At 44.3% G+C, this 15,214-nt stretch overlaps 1 long non-coding RNA gene across 1 annotated transcript in view; it reads right to left on the reverse strand.

Annotated features, from left to right (window-relative positions):
- Positions 1-695: 695 nt before the first annotated feature.
- Positions 696-15,214, reverse strand: part of LOC116072841 — a 17,798-nt gene continuing 3,279 nt past the window's right edge. The window contains exon 2 of the long non-coding RNA XR_004111566.1: positions 696-863. This is a non-coding gene — a long non-coding RNA (uncharacterized LOC116072841). The remainder of the gene's footprint in view (positions 864-15,214) is intronic.

Here is a 15,214-nt window from a genome sequence, read left to right on the forward strand (position 1 = left end):
TGTGCATGTGTATGTGTGTGTGCAGGTCAGTAGGTAACTTTAGGTATTGCCTTATTCTGAGACAGGGTTTCTCAATGCTCTGGAACTCTCCAAGTGGGGAAGGCTCAGGATCTCTAGCTCTGAGATTACAAGTGGACACCACCATGCCCTACTTCTCCTCATGGGTCTGGGTCCCGGGGACTGAATTCATATCCGTATGCTTTCGAGGCAAGCATTTTACTGATTAAGCTGACCTCCTAGCCCCAATAATATCTTAATAGTGAAAAGATCCTCCCAGAACCACATCCATGTTTACATGGCATGACTCTCCTGTCAGGTTTTGTCTTTTTTTTTTTTTCCTATCAGTCTTACGAGTATTAACATGTACACGTATGTGAACATGGAATGCATGAGAACACCTTTGTGGGGTTATGGAATTCATTCTCTCCTTCCACGTCTGTGGGTTCTGGGGACGGCATCCTGAGTAACATTATGCACTGAGCGGTCTCACCAGCCCCTCCAATCTTCTTCAACATTTAGTAGTTTCTTAGTTAGTCACCCTTTTACTTTACGTACTGTTTACATATGCAGTATTATATAATACTCACATACAAAGCACCCCAGGCTGCTCTTAAACTTCTACCTCTTCTTCCCAAGTGTCACCATGTATGGCCTTCTTTGGCTTTCATGACCCAACAGTTTTCAAGACTATAGGCCATGTTTTGCAGGATTTATTTTAATTTAGGTTTATCTTGCAACATAGAAGCTGTGAGGTCAGATCTGTGGTGACGCAGTTCACTGGTTGTACCACCTGCCACACCTACACGTTGCATCCTGGGTCTCTTCAGATGCCATGGAATGCGATCTTCCAGGGTACAGAAGCACTAAAAATCAAAAGCTGGAGTTTTATCACAATCAGAATCAGGTCATGCACCTTTGGACAAACTATCAGAGAAGGCACTACTCATCGCATCCCAGCAGGAGACACATGACACTAGTTTGTTCCATCACAAGTGTGAGTAACTGTGGTCACTTGATTCGCTGGTGACTGCCAGGTTTTCCCACTGTGAAATGATTTTCCTCCCTTGGTAATTAAGTGTCTGAGGGAGCATTAGAGCTATGTGAATGTCCTACACTTCATTAGACTTCAGTGTATTTATCCATTCATTCCTTCATATCTGCATTGGTTGAAGGACTCCTATTTCATTCAGTAGGCTATAATTAATCCATCACTTCATTATTTTATTTGGTTGATTATTTATTTGGTTATGGGACAGGGAGGAGCAGGCCTGGAGCAAGAGTGGGGTCAAGGCATGTCCCAAACCCTGGAAATCTCGTCCTGAAGTCAGCAGGAGTAGGATGGATAGTCCCCTGCCTCAGGTTTGCATGTCCTGCTGAATGTAGTCCTGTGTCCCCCACCTTCGCCTCACTAGAGGAGGTTAAGTAGCCAATAGGCAGGCTAAACCTCCTTTCTTTAGATAAGATCATGTCTAGTGGCATCTGAAGTTCCTCCTCACGCAAATGAGGCATCTCAAGCACCCTAGTCCCCCCCTACAGCCAATGATGTAAACTCACCCTGACACCCCCTACACTTTCTTGCTCACTGTGCAAGACACTCCAAGCTTACTTGGTATCTTCCATGCAGCAGCCCTTCAATCAGCCATTTTCTTTTTCTTTTTTTTTTAAACTTTTATTGCATTATGATGAGAAATGTTACATGATTTCAATTTATCTGAATTTGTTAACATTTAAAAACATATTTTAATTAAACAGAATTGAATCACATTCTTGTTCCCCTTTTGTACCACCGCTCCTCCCATAGACCCCCCTTCAATACCTACAATATCTTTTTTGTCATATTCCTTAAAATTTATAAATTATAACAAAATAAGTATTATAAAAGTTGTTTGATATAAAACAATTTAACAGTCTTATGTAGATGCTCGTCTACAACAATAGTGAAAATACATTTTTCTCAATATAAATTTTAAATAACATCAGCCATTTTCTAAGGAGTATTCTCTTAGAAGCCAAGATCTGAGCCTTAAATGTGTTTCTTACTCTTCTGTTCTTTGGGCCCATTAACACATCTAGCTAGGGAATATACCTGTGTGTACCTTTATAATTATGTATCCATTTAGAGCTATAGTTATTTCTAGACTCATCTGGGTACATCCAAAATGGTATCACCCTTACCTCCAGTTCTAGTCCTACCCTGAGCAGCTTCACCCCTCTCCTTTCCTGTGCGTGTGGTGACTATATCTAATGGTGAGAACCTTGGGTCTCCATGACTTATCTAATCAGCTATTCCCCATGTTAACAACCTCCCCTGACAGCCTGTGATATTGTGAAATATAGATTTGGCCGTTACAGAGAGATCCACAAACCTCTGCAATTTCCTGAGTGACATGGCTGCTGGAAGAATCCTTTGTTCTTAATAGTTGGTCATTGACCCTGGTTCCTGGGAGATCTTTAGACCTGTGTAATTTCCTGAATTACTGGCACATCTAACCCAGGGCCCCTAAATCCTTGGAATTTCCCCGAGATAGGCACATTCTCTGCAGTAAAGAGGCAACTCTTTGGCATATTCCCGGAAAGCCTCAAGATGGAGCTGGTTGCCAGGGGAAGCAGCCACGTGATCAGATGGGGCAAGAGCAGCTGAAGGTGGATCTCTGGTTATGAAGGGCCAAAGCTTGATTCCTAATCAGGGAAAGGGGTGGGTAAGTGGAAGCCTCTATAAAACTTCCGAGGATGAGGTCCGAAGAGCTTCCAAACGGGTAGCAGACCGAGGTGGTGGAGACTCAGAGAGCTCGGTATCCCTGCAGCCTTTCCTCCCATCTCCCGTTTAGCCGTCAACCACACCTCTGATCTTCGGTAAAAGTGTTTCCCTGAGCATGTGAGCTGCCCTGGCCAACTAAGCGAACCTAAAGAAGATATGTGGGAACTCAGATCTATAACTTGAGTCTGAAGCAACCCTTCGCACAGCTTGAGAAGTGGGAACAGTCTTATGGTACTGCACCTACAAACTGTGGGTTCGGCCTCTTCTGGGTAGATAGTGTCAGAATTGAATTTTAGGCATCCCAGTCTGAATCCACCGATAAGCCAGGTGTCAGAAGTGTTGAATGTGTGGCTGAGAGTTGGAAGGACACAGTTCTTTCTCCTGTGTCTTGCACTCTTGTGTCCATGTTTGTCGTGTGCCTCCCCTGGCCCATCCGGTCAGTGTGATCGTCGTGCTCACCGGCACTGGGGGAGACAGTAGAGTCGATCTGGCTTAGGTCAGTGCCCTAGGTCTCCTCAGGTGGCTTGACCAATGCACAGTGCAGGCTTTCTCTCCTTCCCTCCCTCTTGCCCCTTGTGTTTACTTCCCTTAACTTCCAAAGCCTGACACCAGGCTGCCTCTCTAAAGGGACTCCATTCTCCTGTCTTAGACTATACCGCTAGTGTCCCTTTCTGGTGAGGATGCTCTCTCCATCCCAATAAAGCCACTTTCTATGCAGAATCCTTTTTATCCCTCTTGACCTTCATCTCCTGCTCTTGACCAGTTTCCCACCGCTATAGCTGGGAAACCTCCACCTCATTCCACTCCAGCCTCAGTTTATTTTCTATGGCTGTAACCAAAGAACTGAGGCTGGACACTTTAATTAACTCACAGTAGTGGAGACTGACACTCTAAGATCAGATGGTTTCTGGTGAGGAACTTCTTGGCTACCTCACACCAAGCCAGATGGCATCTTGGCAAGAGTTCAAGACAGAAAAAAGCCAGGCAGTAGAGAGAGGGGGCCCTTGTATAACAGCAGCACATTCTCCTGAAAACAAACTCCCTAATTCCTTCCACTAGCAACACCTCTGATGATTTAACAAGTACCCTGAGCTCCAGCTCTTAAAGGTCCTACTTCCCAGCATCTCCTCATGGAGGACCGGGCTTCCAACAAATGGAGACACACCCAAACCATAACAGCCCTGCACAAGCTTTGGTTGGTGTAGGAAAGGGAGGGAGAGGTGACACACAGTTAATCACTTTTCAAGGGTTTCTTGTTTTTTGTGTTTTTAAATTTTGAGACAGTCTCATGTAGTCCAGGTTGGCCTCTAACTCTCTACATAGTTGAGAACTGACATCAAACTTCTGATCTTGTCTCTTCCTCATTGCAAGTGTACACCATGCCTGGTTCATGCAGTGCTGGGATCAAACCTAGGACCTCCAGTACACCAGGCAAGCACTCTACCAACTGAGCCACATCCCCGTTCCTTGGGTTCACTTACAATAAACACTATCATGAGATTCCGCCCCATCAAGCTGTTTGCCCATATCTATTTGTTATCACGTTGGCTAAATTTACATTGGCCAGGGAGCCAAAGCTATCTGCCCAACACATTCTTTTAGTTTTTGTCTTTGTTCTTTTGAGTCAGGGGCTTCCTATATAGGCTAGGCTAGCCTCCAACTCAGTTTCCTCCTGCCTCAGTTTCCCAAGTGTTGCAATTACAATCATAGGCCACCACATCACTTCCATCCACTCTAATATGGTGCCACCACCTCTTCTAGAAGAATTTCCATGGCTCATGCAAGGCAACAGCTAACAGTGGACCCCCAAAGTCCCCCTCTCACCATTTCTGTCAGCAGGTGCTTCAGGATAACAGATAGGGGCCTGCTATTCTGGGAATGGGCAGCTGCTTTAAACACTTGGAGCCCCACCCCCTTTCTGCTCTCTAGTTTCCCTGCTAGAATGTTTGCTAATCTTTCTAGATTATATTTGTGTGCATGTGTGTGCATATGAGTCTGTGCTCAAGTGTCCTGGGGACCAAATTCAGGTCCCTGTGCTCGTCGCAGCACTTACTGTCTGTCCCTTCTCCCTGGAACCTCAACTGCCTCTAAATGTCTTAGATTTTAGAATTATATGTATTTATTTACTTGAGCGGGTGTGTGTGTGTGTGTGTGTGTGTGTGTGTGTGTGTGTGTGTGAATCATAGCATAGGTGTGGAGGTCAGAGGATAACTTTCAGGAGTTAGTTTCCTTCTTTTACCATATGGGTCTGAAGATCAAAATCAGTTAGGCTTGGCAGCAAGCTCATTTATCTCCCCAGCCATCTCTGCTCATAAATTTATGCCAGATCTCCCCCGCCCTCTGCCATGCGGCAGATATTTCTGATGTCCTAAAGGTATACAGGCCCAGGATCACTTTTCCTGGTGCATACCCCAAGCTATCTGTACCTTATTCATTCAGATTCTTCTCTCAGGCTGGTCTTCCCACTGCATCTCCACAGATCATAGCCCTGACATCCCTAAAAGCAACCCACACAACACCCAAAGCCTTGCCAGTCTTCCAACTCTGGACCCTAACATCTATGTCATATGTCTCTTTCTGTCTTATATTCTAACCACAGATGTGGTTTGAATAGGAATGCCCCCCTTAAACTCATGTGTTTGGATGCTCGGTTCATAGGGAGTGGCACGATTAGGAGGAATGACATGGTTGGAGGAGGTGTGGCTTTGTTGGAAGAAGTGTGTCACTAAAGGGGAGCTCTGAGGTGCTCAAACCATGCCCAGTGACACAGTCTCTCCCTGTTGCCTGTGCATACAGATGTAGAACTCTCAGCTCTCTCTCCAGCTCCATGTCTTCCTGAATGCCACCACGCTTCTTACCATGATGATAATGGACTAAACCCTTGGACTGCAAGCCAGGCCTAATTAAATATTTTCATTTATAAGAGTTGCTGAGGTCCTGGTGTCTCTTCATAGCAATAGAGACCATAACTAAGATAACCACTCATATGAAACAATAAGCTCCTTCCTGGACACGGGTACCATATCTTTCTCATGGCCTGACTCCCTGGAGGCCTTGTACTTAGTACAGGTAGGCATACTTGTTACATTGTGTCTTAGGGTTTCACTGTTGTGAAGAGACACCATGACCAAGGCAACTCTTTTTTTTTTTTTTTTTTTTTGGTTTTTCGAGACAGGGTTTCTCTGCATAGCTCTAGCTGTCCTGGAACTCACTCTGTAGACCAGGCTGTCCTCAAACTCAGAAATCCGCCTGCCTCTGCCTCCCAAGTGCTGGGATTAAAGGCGTGTGCCACCACCACCTGGCTCCAAGGCAACTCTTATAAAACAAAACATTTAATTAGGGCAGGCTTAGTTTCAGAGGTTTAGTCCATTATCATGGCAGGAAGCATGGCAGCAGGCAGGAAGACATGGTGCTGGAGAAGGAGCTCAGAGTTCTATATCTTGATCCTCAGAGAACAGAAGGAGACTGTGTCATTGGGCTTAGTTTGAGCTTATAGGAGACCTCAAGCCCACTTCCACAGTGGCACACTTCCAATAACATCACACCTTCTCTAAGAAGGCCACACCTCCTAATAGTGCCACTCCCTACGAACCAAGCATTCAAAACTCATGAGTCAATGGTGGCCATACCTGTTCAAAGCACTACAAATTGAAACATCAAAACAGTTTATATATTTTTTTCTTTCTCTGAGACAGGGTCTCATTTTCAGGCTATCCTGGAACTATGTAGATCAGGCTGGCCTCGAACTCACAGACATATGTTTGCCTCTGCCTCCTTAGTGTTGGGCTTAAAGACATATGCTAACATACTTGGCCATGTCTGTACATTTCTTACTGGCCCACTTTTTGTGGCCAGCATAAGGCCTTAATTTTCTACCTTAGGGGAGATAAAGATACTTATTTTCCTCATCTAAAGGCAAGAAAGTTAAAATGCAGGCCTACCTCTCCCAGGATGCAGTGCGCTGTGTTAGTATACCAAGAGCTAAAACCCATCCACACTGCCAAGACAGACTTGCCCATGGAAGTCCACATTTTTATTTTGCCCAATGGTGTTCCATTCTAGCCCTTTAAAGTTATGAAATATTGTCATCTTTTCATTTCCCACAGAATTTATTATTCGTTACTTTCCTATTGCATAAAATCCTATTTTCATCTGCAGAGACATGGCCCCAATTCCTCACTCCTGGTAGGAATTATATAAGGACAGCAGGAGAGCAGCTGCTTCCTTTGTGCCGGTCTGGAATCTCATAATCTGTTGCAAAGCAGGGCATTATGGAAAACCTGGCTAGGCCGCTCTGGCACACACTTTCTCCATTTAACCGTTTAGAGCAAGGAGACTCACTCCATTATATAATAACCAGTGGCTATTCCCCAACAGTGTCTTCTAATGCTCCAACCTCCTTTACCACTCTTGGGGTGATGGAGTACCGTGGATCTGCAGAGTGAGATGTAACCAAGTTCGACTTTGAGTGTGTCACGTCTCTCAGTGCCATCTGCTACTGATGCTGCTGGGTTCCACAGCTGAGAATATAGTCTTCTGGTATTTTCCTCATGCCCAACCACACTGCTTTAAACGTCTGTTTGTCCCAACTGACCTAGTCATGAAGTTATTAGAATCAGCTGTTTCAGGAATTTTAATCTTTACATAGAAGAGAAAGAGGGGGCTGGAGAGCAAGCCAAGACTTTCCTTCTATTCGGAGAAAGGCTTCATGCCACGGTCCTTACCCTCGTGATCTGTGAATGTGGCCTACATAGCAGGAGAAACCACTGCATAAGTGGTTAAGTCAAGAGTTTTGAGGTGGGCTGTAGATACAATAGCATATACCCTTAGGGGACAGAGGCAAAGGGAGATCTGAAACACTGAAGAGGCAAAGACCATGTGACCGCAGACAGAGTGATTCTATGGATGTGGCCAGGAGCCAGACACTGCCAACCTTATCAGGAGCCCAACACAAGGACCAGGTTCTCCTGAGCTCTGCTGGAAGGCAGGCAGCTCTGCTGAAGCCAGTTTCCACTAGGGAGGCTGAGCTTCCAGCCTACACTGTGAGTGGTCACATTTCTGCTGAATTCAGCCACCAAACTGCGGTCAGCCACAAGCAAATAAAACAGCAGCTTAGTCCTGAAATGTTTCTATCTTTGTTGCTTTCCTTTTTGAGCCTATGTATTTTTAAAACCCCCATCTTATCCTTTGCAATATGTTTTCTCTGAGAAAATAACTTTTCATGTTCTTTTCAATTTCCTTAGATGTTGGGTTTAACAAACCCAACTTAATTTAACAAACTTTTAGGAATCATCTATGGTGGCCCTGGAATGTTTAGCAGACACAAAGCAAAACCAGACAGCCTGTCCTTAAGTTTTAATAATGCTCATACCCAGTGTATGATAAAATACAAAGATAAGAGCTAAAAAGTCCAGACTGGCTGGGGCAATCAAGAAGGAAGGAAGAACCCTGAGGGGCCCGGGGTTCCGGGGTGGGGTGGGGTGGGGCCTTGAATGAGCAAGCAGACCTTGCCTGGAAACTCCATTTCAGTTCTTTCTGCATTGTACAAGTACCCTAGATTCTTTTTGTCCAGTGCAATGGATCCAGACTAGGGCCTCGTGAATGCTAGGCCAGTTACACGGACGGCTTCTTTTACTTTGAGGCACAGTCTTGCTATGTCACCCAGGCTGGCCTCTAAGCTGAGATTCTCCTGACCTCCCCTTACCCCATGGATGGCTGGAGTCAAAGGTGTGTACCATCGTGGCCCACAGGCCATCTCCTGAAACATTTCAGAAACATAACAATCGCAACATAGGATGTCTCTGTAATCTCATATTCCCAGAGAAAAGCTTTTCTGACAATTCAAAGTATATTCTTCAGGTCATCCTCCCTGCACCCCCCCCCACACACACACAGTGATATGTTCAGGTAATTGTTACAGGAGCGAAAGCATAGTACACACACATTCTTTCTCTGTTTTCTGTGAGCAGAGAAGAAAGGGGCATTTGAAGATAATTCATATTTTGGCAACACATACACACACAGATTTCCCTAATCACATTCTGATCACATGTTTTAGAAAAATCACCCTTTCTAACCACATAATGACCTGTGCTGAGAGAAAAGAATGGGGAGGTGGGGGGAGGTCGGGGAAGGGGAAGAGGAAGAGGGAGGGAGAGGTTTGTTTGTTATTTGTTTTAGGTTTTGCCCTTTTGTTTTAAACAATAATCTGAATAAACATAGGGAAGGCAACTAGAGATGGCTGAGGCATTAAGAGCATTTACTGCTCTTGCAAAAGACCTGAATTCAGTTCCTAGAACCCATATCAGGAGACTTACAACTATCTGCAACTCAGGCTCCATGGGATTGGACGCCCTCTTCTGGATTCTGTGGGCACTACACTCACATACGCAGGCACATACCTATACATACACATATGCACCTGACTAAAAAAAGAATTATTAAAAGCTAGACTCAGGCTAGGCAGTGGTGGCGCACGCCTTTAATCCCAGCACTTGGGAGGCAGAGACAGGAGGATTTCTGAGTTTGAGGCCAGCATGGTCTACAGAGGGATTCCCTGTTTAAAGAAAAATAAAAGTAAAGTTCATCAAGTAAAAATAAATACAAATTAGAGTAGGTACAGCAGTAGTTGATGGAGTCACAGACAGGAAAGATTTTTCCCTACTATTTCAAGATCTTGGGGGCTGGAGAGATGACTCAGCAGTTAAGAACACTGATTGCTCTTCCAGAGGTCCTGAGTTCAAATCCCAGCAACCACATGGTGGTGTATAACCATCTGTAATAGGATGCCCTCTTCTGGTATGTCTGACAGCTACAGTACACTCATATAAATAAAATAAATAAATCTTAAAAAGGTCTTTGATCATGTCAATAAAAGTGAATCCCCCTTACCTGAGGCAGAAAAAAATGTATGGAAACAGTGAAAATGAAAAGAAAAAGTCCAAACTACCCAGAATCCCTGTCCCTCAACTATAACCACACAATACATTTTGCCTTGTTTCCTTTCAGATGTTTTCATGTGTACATGTGTGTTTACACATGTATTTCCTAAAATGAAACGGAAGGCTGCTGGTAGGGTTCAGCCAGTAATGTTCCTGATGCCCAGCCCAATTGATCCAAGTTGGCTCTCTGGAACCTACACGGTAGAAAATGACTCCCGACAGCTGCCCTCTCATGTTCACATGTGTACTGTGACAAATTTGCGTGCATGTGTACATAAACACAAAAAAAAAAGAATAAAATGTAACCAAAATTTTAAAAATTAGTACAAAACATTTTTGTGACATATATATGAGGTGTGTGTGTGTGTGTGTGTGTGTGGTATGTGATGTGTGTGTGGTACTGGGGACCAAATAAAGAGCCTCAAACATACTACAGAACTACAAAGTAGCCCTTAAGTTATAATTTGCTTGAACAATTCTCCGTTTATGTTTTTGTTTGTTTGTTTGTTTCAATTTCTGACTATAAGAATGTTTTCTGCCAGGCAGTGGTGGCTCACACCTTTAATCCCAGCACTTGGGAGGCAGAGGCAGACAGATTTCTGTGTTTGAGGCCAGCCTGGCCTAGAGTGAGTTCCAGGACAGCCAGGGCTATACAGAGAAAACCTGTCTCAAAAAAAAAAAAACCAAAAAAAGAAAAACCCAACTCATTCATCTACAATTAAAGTCAATTTTAAAAGATTTACTTGCTTTGGGGCTGGAGAAATGGCTCAGTAGTTATGAACACTGGCTACCCTTCCAGAGGTTCTGAGTTCAATTCCCAGCAACCGTATGATAGCTCACAACCATGTGTAATGGGATCTGATGACCTTTTCTGGTGTATCTAAAGACTTGCTCCTGTCTAGAAAAATAACTTGTAATGAATAACATAGTTGCCAAAAGATGTGTGGGTTTGGTGGCATCGTCTGTATTCTATTTTCCTGTGCTTAGTTTTTTTCTTGTGATTTTAAGCCTAAGCTTATACTCTACTCCTCCACTAGGTAGTAGATAATGGTGTCTGCAGATGTAGCCAGTTTGGGAGAGATCCTTCCTTGCTCAAGGCCCTGGTTTGATTCTCAGTACTCACACAAGGCAGCGGCAAGACAAACTCATATATTCCCACATGTGAAAGCTGAGAATTTACCCACACATCACTGTGAGTCATAATTAACCTAAAATGTCACACCCATTAAAGGTAAGGGACTATCCCCAACCGTCACTTCCTGGTAAGGAAGGAAATAAATTATAGTTGAGGAAACAAAACCTTCAGTGGACTCTTTAGGGGAAATGTCCCATTTTACATTTTCCTAAAACTGTAGCAGTTGTTATTTAAAACTGAATCAACAGGCAGGTGTAGGGTACTTGCCTGTAATTTCAGTTTTTGGAGGTTTGAGGCTGGAGGATTGTGAGGCCGGGGCTACATAATGAGAGGCTCTCTTAAAACAAAACAAAACCCACCAGAATAACAACAACAACAACAAGAACTATCCTCATCCTCTTGTGGCCTTTTGCCACATTGTTAGGCCTTCAAAGCTTTTGTAATTGAGGTCTGAAGCCAGTCTCCTCCTAGTGACGCCCAAGAGAGAGAGGAAATATACAGAGGCCAGCCAAGCAGGCACACCAGTTCCCACCCTCTGCTGAGATGGCATCTCTGTGTTTACGCAGGATTCTAAAATAACCAGTTAAATAAGGAAATGCATCAGACAGATTTAATCTGGGTAGTGTCACTGTAAAGAGAATGTTTCAGTTTTGTCTTTGGGCCAAGTCTATTTTATTTTATTTATTTTCAAGACAGAGCTTCTATGTGTAGCCCTGGCTGTCCTGGAGCTCTGTAGACCAGGACAGGCCTTTTAACTCAGAGATCTGCCTGCCTCACCACCTGAGTGAGAGAACTGTCTCAGAAACTGGATGGGAGCATGCCTGGGCTACATGAAACTGCCTTTAAAAAAAAAAAAAAATCATGCTCACCAGGTCGTGGTGGTACACGCCTTTAATCTCAAAACTCAGAGAATTGTTTTGTAATGCAGCTGCACGATGGAGGGGGGGGGTGCCTTAGCGGCCCATGCTGAGCCATCTCCCCTGAGGTAGCAGCCAAATGAGGGGTCTAGTATTAAAAGAAGTTTACTTGGGACAAAGGAACGGGGTGTGGGGAAGGGAGTAGAGGCCGAGAAAGAAAGGGGAGTGAGAAAGACAGAAAGAGAGGGAGAAAGCAGGGAAGAAGCTGGCCAAGAACACATGGGGAGGGAGAGGAGAGGAGGGGGGGGAGAGAGAGGGAGAGGCCAAACGGTCCTTTTATAGCAAGCCAAGCCCCTACCTGGCTGTTGCTAGGTAACTCTTGGGCGGAGCCTAGAGGAAATGCTAACGTTGAGGACGGATCTCTGAGTTTAAGGCCAGCCTGGTCTGCAGAGCGAGTTCCGAGACAACCAAGGCTACACACAGAAACCCTGTCTCCCTCCAACCCCCACAAGGCACATACATTGCAGGAGAGTAGATTTCCCTGACTTTGACTTTCTCCTTCATGTTTTAGAAGTTGGAAAGTGTTCTTCCACTTTGTCTCAATACCATTTTGGGGGCGAGAGTGAGACAGTGTTTCTCTGTGTAGCCTTGGCTGTTCCAGAGCTTGTTCTGTAGACCAGGCTGGCTTCGAACTCACAGATCTGCTGCCTCTGACTTCTGAGTGCTGAGATTGAAGGGGTGCTCCACCAGAGTTCAAGACCAAAACCTAGTCTACAGAGCCCACAGTCAGAGGAGTACACACACACACAGAGCGCTACTTTCTCTTAACCACTGAGCCATCCCTCTAGTCCCCTCGTCCTTCCCCTGCCCTCCCTAATACCACGATTTCATTAGGAATTTTAAAGGTGTACTTTCATTTCCTTTCCCCTCATCTATTGTCCTCTCCTTCCGGGTACTGGGTTTTCTTGGTATCCGTTTAGCTGTCACTCTCCTCCCGTCATCCCCGCCTCCTCCGCGGGTTTCTCTGTTCTAAGTCCCCTCCCCTTGCTACTGCAGCAGCTGACCTCATTCTGCCTGCTGGCCGAGGTTTTTCCAGGACAAAGCTCCCTGGTAACCCTCAACAAGCAGGAAGTAACTAAACCCAGCCTCCTCCCAAGCCCCTTTGCGGTGGAGAGGAAAGCTCCCAACCAACAAAAGATCCGCCTTTATTTCTCTCCTAAGAAATGCTTTCTGATTTAATAACGTTTCTTCTGTTTGATGTGGTTTGTTTTTCTCTTTTCTCCACATAAACATTTTCACAGGAAGTGTACCCAAATATTTTCCACATTCATCTTTCCTTGTCCAAACTCTCATTTACATAGGGAATTTACCAGGGCTTTGACGTTGACAATCGAACCTAAAAACCCAGTTGATACATGGCAATGGGAAAAAAAAATGAAGGTCAAGGACAGAATAGTTGTCATTATTTTGGGGAAAAAAGCTTAAACTTAATTTTGGGAAGTGTATTTTCTGCCTGTTTCTAAATACCCAGGAAACTCTACCATATAGAAACTAGCTTCACATCCAAATAAGTTTTATAGTGCCAAGTATGTACACACCATACACACATACACAGAGAGAGAGAGAGAGAGAGAGAGAGAGAGAGAGACAGAGACAGACAGAGACAGAGACAGAGACAGAGACAGAGACAGAGACAGACAGAGAGGAGGCAACTAATGTGATTTTCAGTTTATACTATATTATGCATTTCCGCTACAATTATAAAAACAATTGTCAGACTCCTCCACACCAAATGTCAGTTTACTTTCTATTGTTGTGACAAAACATTGACTAGAAGCAATTTGGGAAGGAAAGAGCTTATTTCACCTTACAGTTTACATTCTATCTTGAAGGGAAATCAGGGCAGAAACTCAAGGCAGGAGTTGAAGCAGAACCACAGAGGAGGGGTGCTCCCAGGCTTGGTATATGACAGAACTACCTGCCCAGGGGTGCTACCTCCCATAGTGCACTGGGGTCTCCCACATTAAACATTGAGAAAATGCCCCCACAGACTTACCTACGGCCAGCCTGATAGATGCCTATTTTTACTTGGGAGTGTCTCTTTCCAGATGACTCTAGCTTATGTCAAGTTGACAAACAAAACCCTAACCAGCATGCAAATTAGTAGGAAAAAACACAACACAGTCTGTCCTACTAGATAAAAATAAAAATGCCCTTGCTTATTCTAATATATTGCCATTGTAGGAAAATAGAGAAAACAGAACAAAAGAAAATCTTTGCACCCAGAGCTAATTAAGCACCACTGGCATTTGGTAACTTTTTAGTATTTCTAAATTTGCCTTTAATTTTAGAGGATACTTTATACAAAACCCAGAGGATATACTAATAATTTTAAAAAGGCAGTAGTGGAGCAGGAAAGATATCTCAGCAGTTATGAGCTAGCACTATATTGAGGATTTGAGGTTGGGTCCTAGCATCCATTTTTAAGTGGTTCACAACTCCATTTCCAGGGGATATGATGCCCTCTTCTGGCTTCTGCTAGTGGTACATGTAGAGAGAAGAAGGCACGCATGTGTGTGTGTGTGTGTGTGTGTGTGTGTATACATAAAAATAATGAATCTTTTAAAAAAGCTAATGAATGATGGCATTTTCCCCCTGCCTATCCTACGGTCCTCAGGTTTCTTTCTTGGGAGGCAACCACCATTTCTAGCTTCTACTGATGGGCTGATGTCTCTCCTGGAAACAATTGGTCAATTTTGTGCTATACACAGTGTTTGCATTCCGTCTAAACTCCACCCCACAGTTAACTGGCAACAGCCAGGTATGCTCCTCCCCACAGTTATCTGGCAACAGCTATAACACCAGACCCACTATAAAAGGGGCTGCTTGCCCCCTCCCCCCTCTCTAGTTCTCTTGCTCTCTTTTGCTCCCACTGTGTTCTTTCCCCTCCCTTCTCTATTCCTTTTCCCTCTCTCCATGAGCTCATGACTGGTCTCTACTCCTCTTCTCTCCTCTCCTCTCCTCTTCTCTTCTCTTCTCTTCTCTTCTCTTCTCTTCTCTTCTCTTTCTTCTCTCTCTCTCTCTTTCTCTCTTTCCCTCTACTACCCTCTTAACTCCCCATACCCTGAATAAACTCTATTCCATACTATACCGTCCCTCAGGGGGAAGGGATGCCTTGACATGGGCCTGCTGAGACATCCCCTTTCCCAATATCTGACTACACCACCATAGAACATATTCCCTCTCTCTTTATCTTTATATAACACATCGCACAGAGGTTTGGGTTTTATTTCCTTTTTTTGCTCTTTTGAGACACGGTCTCAATATGCCATCTTGGCTGTCTTGGAACTTGATCTGTAGACCAGGCTGTCCTTTAACTCACAGAGATCCACCTGCCTTTGCCTGCCAAGTGCTGGAATCAAAGGTATGTGCCATTGTGCCCAGTTCACAGAGTTTTAATGGTAGCTTTACATGTATGTATGGTATTCAAAATTTTCTTCCTTTTTTTTTTTTTTTTTTTTTT

Source organism: Mastomys coucha, unplaced genomic scaffold (assembly GCF_008632895.1).
Source record: "Mastomys coucha isolate ucsf_1 unplaced genomic scaffold, UCSF_Mcou_1 pScaffold23, whole genome shotgun sequence".
NCBI lineage: Eukaryota > Metazoa > Chordata > Mammalia > Rodentia > Muridae > Mastomys > Mastomys coucha.